Source organism: Lacerta agilis, chromosome 3 (genome assembly GCF_009819535.1).
Source record: "Lacerta agilis isolate rLacAgi1 chromosome 3, rLacAgi1.pri, whole genome shotgun sequence".
Lineage (NCBI taxonomy): Eukaryota > Metazoa > Chordata > Lepidosauria > Squamata > Lacertidae > Lacerta > Lacerta agilis.
Window position 1 is genome coordinate 94851743 of NC_046314.1, and position 9163 is coordinate 94860905.

Genomic DNA, 9163 nt, shown 5'->3' on the forward strand with positions numbered 1-9163 from the left:
CGGCAGACCCCAGACAAAACCCTCATGCAAAGGAGAAGGCTGTGAAGACTGGCTAATCCAGTCAGATGAATTACGGTATTATTATTATTTATTGGGTTTATATACCTCCCTATACCTGGAGGTCTCAGGACGGTTCACAGAAATCGGGGCGGTTCACAGAAATCACTTTCCTATTGGCAGAAAGCTCTAGTCTCGATCATTCCAATTCACTTTACTTTACCTCAAATAAGCCCATGGTTATAATAAATGGAAACTAAGACGTGGGTGGCGCTGTGGGTTAAACCACAGAGCCTAGGGCTTGCTGATCAGAAGGTCGGTGGTTCGAATCCCTGCGACGGGATGAGCTCCTGTTGCTTGGTACCAGCTCCTGCCCACCTAGCAGTTCGAAAGCACATCAAAGTGCAAGTAGATAAATAGGAATCGCTGTGGCGGGAAGGTAAACAGTGTTTCTGTGCGCTGCTCTGGTTCGCCAGAAGCTGTACGCCAGCACCCTCGGCCATTTACGCGAGATGAGCGTCGCAACCCCAGAGTTGGACACGACTGGACCTAATTGTCAGGGGTCCCTTTTGTTGTGTATTAAATAAGATATTCTGTCAGCCGGGTTAAGTAATGTTATTGGTCAATTTAAAAGGTACAATCACAATCCACAGCCTGATTGGGTCCCGCCGGAAAGTTTGAATATTATTGGTTCCCGCTAAAATGTATCTTTTCCCTCTGTTCCGATGTGTCTATAAATAGAGCTTTCCCTACCCCCTATTCCCCAGTCTTGTCCTATCCCTATAATAAAGAGCTGTTCACTAAGAAGTGTTGCTGGACTTATTGCTACCAGAACCCACGACATAACACCTTTACCTTTACCTTTACCTTTAAGACGAGTAAGCTCAAATAACAAGAAAACCAATTCTGAGTGCACTGAAATTTTGTTTGATTTCCATGTGAGCAATACAAGTACAGGCGCCCCCCCCCCCCGGTGCTACTGCATATACGCACGACACCAGAAAATAAATAATTCAATTCAAACCTGGAAATGGCAGAAGAGTACTGGAGAGTCCTGACAGAGGATGTCAGTGAAGGCAGAGAGAGACTTGAAGAGACTGGAAGTGCAGCGGGGCATTGTTTAGGCTGCCTCCCTGCCTAACAGCTGACGTGCATGGTAGCACAGCAACAGCCGCTTCTCCAAGTGTCCTCCAGCCTGCCCCAGAGGCTCAATTCTAGTTATGGGTACTTTATGGATGCAATATCTTTGGTTCAGATTGTAGGGAGAGCGGCAGAGGTGGCCTTTAAAGGATGTTCAGAGAGCGCTCCACACTTGCGCAATTTTTGTTTATGTGCATGGGCACCCAGAACGTGTCCCCCATGTAAGCTTTTTTTTGGGGGGGGGGAACGCCTGTACACACTTAGTTTTAGCTATATCAAGCCTAATTTATGGTGAAAAGATAAAGGAAAAGAGGAACCCTCTACAGGAGAGCTTATATCCTAAAAAACTCTACATATATGTTAGATCTAAAGCCCTTCTATAAGAAAAACCATGAGCTTGAAGAAGTGTGCTCTTGAAATATAATCTGGCAATCTTCAGGCATTATATTACAAAATTTAGTTAATATATTTTAGTCATATTCAGAGTAGACTTACTGAGAGCAACTGACTTGTTGATTCATTTCAACAGGCCTGCTCCAAGTCTGACCAACACCAAATATCACACATTGTTCCTGAGTAATGGTTAAGCATCATAAAAAGTCCGAACCTGTTCACACATTACTTTTTGCCTTATTTAACTATCACACCCCGAACTGTAAGCACCTGGAACATCCTAAATCAATCAATATCAGGGCTTTTTTCCAGCCGGAACTTGCCGGAACTCAGTCCCGGCACCTCTCATGGGCGCCACTGCCATTCTAAGAGAACAAAGGAGGTATTTATGGTGAGCTCTGGTACCTCTTTTTCTAGAAAAATAATACTGATGAATATGATTAAAGGCTATTAAAACACTGAAAAGCAGAAATCAGTCAACTATGACCCTAGAATGCTTCATACTAAAAACATCTGAAACAATGTATTCCCCCACCCTTTTCCTATTCTTGATCACGAACAATACATCTTTAGTTATTCCCTTCAGGGGTTCGATAGGTACTCACAGTTCTTCCTACAATGAACACAGTTTCCTCTAAAAGACTACTTGATTCTTTTCTATTCTTTCAAAGATTACTCCATTTCATACAATGGTTTTAGTCACAGCACCATAATTATGAGCCTTTATGTTGGTTTTTTTTTTAAAAAAAAAGTTGTAAAAGAAACCCTGAAAGACACCCACCTCCCTGTAAAGGAACAGTGGAACAGCTCGTTTATTACACCTTGGTCAACTACAAACCATCCATTACTGCTTCATTACTGACTTTCTTCAGAAGTTCGCTTTTAAAACAAACTTACACCCCCAGTTTAGAAGTATTGCTATTTTCAGCTTGTCAGTAGGTGGGCAGGGGGAGAAAAACATCAGAACGAGGCACAGAAAATGATGCCATTAGCTTAAGTCTCAAATGTTACTATTAGATGCATCAAGCATTAAAATATATTAAAAGGTTACGAGTACCCCAATTGTTGCTTATCTCCTGTATACCTTTATTCTGTTGTTTCACATGAATCTCCCAGTCCCTGCAATTTTTTTATTAGTTTTCACAATACAATAAAATAGTATCTAGAACAATCAAAAAGATGAAAAAGAGAGAACAAGACAAGAGAAAAAGAACAGAGAGAGATAAGAAACATTAAAAGTAACACCAATAAGAATAGTAATAATCATAATAAAACATATAAAAGGGTTAAGGTAAAGGACCCATGGACGGTTAAGTCCAGTCAAAGGAGACTATGGGGTTGTGGCACTCATCTCGCTTTCAGGCCGAGGGAGCCGGCATTTGTCCACAGATAGCTTTCCGGGTCATGTGGCCAGCATGACGAAACCACTTCTGGCGCAACGGAACACTGTGATGGAAACCAGAGCGCACAGAAACGCCGTTTACCTTCCTACCGCAGTGGTGCCTATTTATCTACTTGCACTGGCATGATTTCAAACAGCTAAGTTGGCAGGAGCTGGGACAGAGCAACGGTTTAGACCACAGCGCCACCCGCGTCAATAAACCATATAGCCCTCTGTCGTAGCTTTCCTCTTAACCTTCAATCCACATACAAGTAAGTAGTCTTCCCAGCTTCCCTTTCCTTAGCCTCACACCTTGAGGAAAACCCACTCTGGCCTGTCTCTCACTCAGATCCCTCTTCATCTACCCATCACCTCTCTTAGGTAGCTTCATTTAATTTATATTAATCTCAACCCTATCTATGTGTCCCATGTGTTATGAAGTTTTCACTATTTTAAAGTAATAAGTGGGCAGAGGTCATGACTAAACACACAAGCATTATCTTTAAGGTTCCTACTTGATGATCAAGCTTCTCCTACTACTTGGTATGATGGTATCAATTATCTCAGGCTCACCCTCAGGTTTCATTTACAGTTATCTGCTCAGTCCATAAGTGTTAAGCAAGCCGTATTTGTTTCAGCGATACTTACTTCAAAGCAAGCATGTTCAGGATTTCAGCTCAAAGCTCTATTGCTTCAAGAAACAGTACCAATTACATCACAAAAATACCACCCGTGTACATTTATTGTCTCTCTGACTTCTTTAAATATAAGAGAAGGCAGCAGAAAGAGAGAGAGAGAAAATATTTTTTTCCTCCACGATTTCTTGATTTTAATGTTCCTCCCGCCAGATTTTGGATCTAGGTTCCTGTAAACTCATCACTTTATCTTAAGCATTTCATACAAGAGATTGGTATTACGCAATTTTCTTTTTTAAAATGCTCATCTTGGAAACATTTTATTTACACATACATCTCTAGTCTTTATTACAAGAACAATGTATTCTATGAAAATGAGGAAGCCCGTCTGAAGCAGAGGAAGGCACATGTTTCAATAAACAGTAAATTAGTAATGATGTGGTAAAAGTAATATAATGCAAAGCTGCAAATGGCAGACAACGTGTAGCAGAATTTACATATTGGACTGAATCTTATGATTCCCCAAACTGTACAGCAATACAGATGTTTCACCCACCAATATCTAGGACACTGAAGTAGTTATTAAATAAAAAATTAATACAGGATGGAAGAACGCAAAAAAGTCAACTATGTTCTCATGCAGCTGACAATTGGATTATACTGAGCACTGTTTTCTATATGGTGAAAAGTGGTAAAAGGTAAAAAGGTAAAGGTAATGGAATCCTGGACGGTTAAGTCCAGTCAAAGGTGACTATGAGGTTGCGGCACTCATCTCGCTTTCAGGCCAAGGGAGCCAGTGTTTGTCCACAGACAGCTTTCCGGGTCATGTGGCCAGCATGACTAAAACTGCTTCTGGCGCAACAGAACACCGTAACGGAAACCAGAGTGCACGGAAATGCTGTTTACCTTCCCGCTACAGCGGTACCTATTTATCTACTTGCACTGTTGTGCTTTCAAATTGCTAGTTTGGCAGGAGCTGGGACAGAGCAACAGGAGCTCACCCCGTCACACGTATTCGAACTGCCAAGCTTCTGATCAGCAAGCCCAAGAGGCTCAGTGGTTAAGACCACAGCGCCACCCGCTCCCTCTTAAAAAAATAATAATTTGCATTTCCATCTCACCTTTCTCTCCAAGGAGCTCTGTGAATTAGCTTAGCCTGAGAGGCAGTGTCTGGCCCAAAGTTACCCACTGAGCTTAATGGCCGAGTGGGGATTTGAACCCTGGTCCCTCACAGGTTCTAGCCCGGCACTCTAACCATTACACGACACTGGGTGCCTCACTGGAGTCCGGAAGTCCTCATCTAACCTGCTACGCCTCACCCCATGAGAGCCACGATCTGCTACTAAGATTACAGACTTTCATTTACCAATGTAAGTGAAAACAACTCAAAGCAAGAGCAGGAAATAGCTTTTTATTGAAACCCTTTAAAGAGCTCCAGTGCATTTTCAGCTGCAAATAGCTCCTTATTTGAGGAAGGAGGGTAACGACACACTGAAATTATTTGACTGATGGTGAGCTCCATTTATAAAGAGTCCGTTTACCAAAAGTAGATGTATATATAGCCTTTCCCTACACAAAGTAACACTGCTGCCCAGGGATTCAGAGTGTGTGAACCGCCGGTACTCAGAGACCTTATTTCCCCATCTCAGTGTGCTAACTCCAAACCCTCATATCTATATGCAGTACCACAAGAATCATGATTTGATAAAGAAATTTACAGATTTTCCATTACAGTACAATCTATTCTGGACTTGCTTTATTTACGGCATATGCATTCCCAAAGTAGATGAATTCCTTCATGTACCCTTCTGTCATCAAAAGTTAATAATGATTATTGTCTCCTGGAAGAAATGCAAGTGCTAACCACAGACAGAGACAGCCAATGACCATTAAAGTCTTTAATATTTTCTGAATGACTATAATCCAGTACAAATACCATGTTTAGGTGTACGCAAAAAACAGCAACCTAATGCTTTCAGAGATTTCTCACAACATGAGCCTAATTTGTCAAGAAACATTCACAGCAGCTGTCATTGGTTTCTTGCTCTCCAGGGTTTTTCATTGATGCCACTGGTCCTATTCCCCTTGAATCTCACAAAGCCCCATTTGCAATATTCAGTAAATTACAGAGCATGTGGATTTGAAAAAGGGGGGAAATGCAGTATGTGAATTGCACAGACCTTATAACATGATCCAGAAGACTGTGCTGATTTGAATGTTCAGCTTTATATATAATTAACAGCTTGCCTCAATGCATTTTTCATTTACCGGTAAGTTATTTTACACACTGAGGTGGGCACTTTTCAACAGAACCAAGGTTAGGGCTGCAGCTCTGTGCCCATTTACATGGCCTCAGTAAGCCCCAGGGACTTACCGGTACTTCTGAGCAGACATATATAGTAGGATTGTACTGTGATATTTTAACATTGTTGAGCCCACCGAGAAACAAGTCTACAAAAGCTAAAAAGATAAAGTTATTCCAAGTCCTCCTGCCTACTAGCACAATGCCATCTCTCGCAAGATTTCCTGCATCATCACCGGGAGAGAACTCATCATACCAGCCTATTCACCACACAGATAACATTTCACTTTCAAAAAGCAATTACAGTACTGCCATGTGGAGAAGCAGGACAAGAGCAGATTCTCTCAGAGCCCAAGAACTCCAACCTCAGGTGTACAAAGCAACAACAAAGGACACAAATAGTTATGGCTTCACAGAGATTATACAGAGAAATCAAATAGACAGATTAAAATAGAACACTATTTTAATCTTTCTATGGGCCACATCACTTCCTCACCACGTAAAGGGTTATTCCTTTATTGCAATCTGATATATTCAGTTTGCTGAGGTTAAGTCCCGCTAAACTCAGGAGTTGCTTCTGAGGAGACAAGTACAGAATTCCACTGTGCAGCCCAGACTTCTCTCACAGACATGGCAAGAGAGATGATTACTTTTTCTCACCCTTTCTTTTCAGAAAACCCTCCAAACTTCCTAAAGTGCTTTTGTTCCTTGAGCCTTCACACCCACCATTTTGAGCAACTGTCAGGTTCCCTTGCACAGAAAAAGGGGGACAGTGGAAACAAACGCCTGTGTCGGAAACAAATTTATTTAACAGTTTCTGGCCCAGAAAAAAAATCTAAGCACACTTATGTGGGAGGAGGTAGCACTGAGCCTAAAGGGCTTTTACTTCTGAGTTAGATTAGACTACATGCATGCAATTTTAGCACTATTACCCCCCCCCCTTGAGGGAATAACCCAAGTTCTATAGGACTTGCTTCTACCTTAACATACAAAATTAGCTATGTCTTTATATTCCACACATCAATTCCACAGCAATTGAAACTAGTGTTCAATTGCTGCCGGATGAGCTAGTGTCAGTTTGCATGCCATATAGCTGGGTAATAACACCCACTCCCGGGCATTCTCTAACTACAGCACCACCCTGACTCACCTGTGGCGCCCCTCTCAGGTCCTTGTCCGGGGGGTTCAAAGGCCACACAAGCTCCCGCCCGCCTTCGGTCCTTCCACCGCTGCCTCCGAGTCCCAGCGCCTCTCGAGAGCAACCCAAGACTGAGGCACCTACTCACGCAGCGCTCCGGGTCCGCCCAAGCAGCTGTTCTAGTCGACTCCAAACAAGCCAATAGCAACGGAGGAAACGCTGAGCTCCGTCTCAGGAGCACGTGGGGTGCAAACCCAGCGGGCCGGGGAGGGGCGCGGGGCTGACGTAGGCGCCCACGCGGGACCGGCCCTCCCTCAGGTTGGGGCTTTTGCGCGTGTGAGTCGCCGCCTGCATATTTATTTTGTACCGCCCAGGAAGAACCACACCCCTCTCCTGCCGGAATGCCCTGGGCAGCTTTTGTTATTCCGCCTCAGAGGGAGACTGCCTTCAGGTGCGAGTGGTGGGCGGGGTACACGTGTCCCGGCCCTTCGCACGTTCCTCGCGTGCCCGGCTGTTCTTTTGTGTTCCTCCCTACACTCGCGGGCGCCTTCAGTGGACAAAGGCGCACCCGGGTGTGCAAAGGGAGCGTGCCAGCTCCAGCCAACCCTCCCCGACTCCCTCCCCTCGGCCGTGTTTACTCGGAAGTAAGTGCCATTAAGTTGCACGGCGCTTACTCCCAGGTACGTAGAACGGCGGCCGGCTGAACCCGCCGCCTCCTCGCCCCCCTCCGACTTACCGGGGCGGGCGGCCAAGGCAGCTGCGCGCACGCCACCGCGTAGTTCCCGTGGAGCAGAGCGCCTTCCTCCCTTTTTCCTGCTGCCGAGCCGCTTGGGAGACGGAGGTGCATGGAAAGGCGGCGCGGTTTCCCGAGACGAGAGCAGGCCTCTTTCCCCAGCAGCAGCCCCCTCTCGAGCTTTCTCGCCGGGGCTTTCAGTTTCATGGCAACTGAACGAGTCACGCTGCCTTCTGGGAAGAGGAGCGGGGTAGAGTGGAAGGGGCTTTCCCAAGGTAGCCTCCTTCCCCGGCCCCAAAGTGGCTACAGCCTGGGAACCGAATCTGTTCTGTTCTTGTTGTTCTCTCAAGCCAGTGCGCTTAATTTCCAGGGCGATTTTGATGCGCTTTCTTCCCGAGTGTGCCTCTTGAGGAACCGAGGATGGGAATCCCGAGGGAGGTAAACAGAGCGCTCTTGCGCTCGCCTCCTGCTTGCGAGTTGCGTTGCTCCTTTGCATCAGTTGGGACGCCGGGAGAATAGAGCGCTGCACTGGCTGGGCCTCCTGAGCCAGCAGAATATAAAGCATATAGCAATGAATGCACGTTTAAATAGGAACCGACCCACCCGGACTCTGCGATAATCATCGGAGGCCCTTCTTCGTGTGCCTCCTCCACCAGAGGTCTGGAGGGTGGCAGCACGGAGCAAGGGCCTTTTTGGCGTTGGCTCCAGCTTGTGGACTGCTCTCCCTTGACAATGCCAGATTTAAGGGGTGCAAAACAACAAAACCCATATTTATACATACGTAACGAATTATTGTGAAAATAATAAATATTCAGGGCAGGGACCTAGTTCAGGGTGGCATGTTTACAAAGTCTGCCCCTGCCCAAGGGAGGCTCACCTGGCACCTTCATTATGTTATCTTTAGGCACCAGGCAAAAACATCCATCTTCTCCCAGGCCTTTGGTTAATAAACCATCTATATAGCCTTTTAAACCGGGGTGGGGAATTTTTGTTTTTTTGTTTATTAGCATGGATTTTTGTGTTTGTATATTGCAAACAGCTGTGATCTCCAGATGAAGGACAGCATAGAAACTAACAACTTCCACCACAGGAAGTGATAGAGGTCTTGTGCTAAGGGGCACATTCCCTTTGGGGGCAACCTTCCACGGACAGCCTGCCAGGGCTGCATGTGGCCAGAGGCAAAAGTGATAAGATTTGGCTTGTATGTACAGTACATTCTAGGCACATAAACACCAAGGGGTTTCTATATACATAAATCTCTTCAACCAGGAGACTCTGTCATAGTTCAAGGACACATTCCAGCTAAACAAAGCATTCCCAAGACAGTGTGGAGCAGGGAGATCAGACAAATTCATGGGGAAGACCATGAATGGCTAGTAGGAGCAATGGATAGGTTTGTCTCCACTGTCCAGCAGCAGTGCCAACTGAATAGCAGTTGCTGGTG

General features: G+C 45.2%; 1 protein-coding gene across 1 annotated transcript in view; it reads right to left on the reverse strand.

The window, feature by feature from the left end:
* TRAF5 (TNF receptor associated factor 5) overlaps positions 1-7269 on the reverse strand; it is a 29289-nt gene extending 22020 nt beyond the window's left edge. Inside the window, 1 exon segment of the mRNA XM_033144824.1 lies at positions 7131-7269. The gene's annotated coding sequence lies outside the window, so the exon portion shown is untranslated.
* Positions 7270-9163: the final 1894 nt, after the last annotated feature.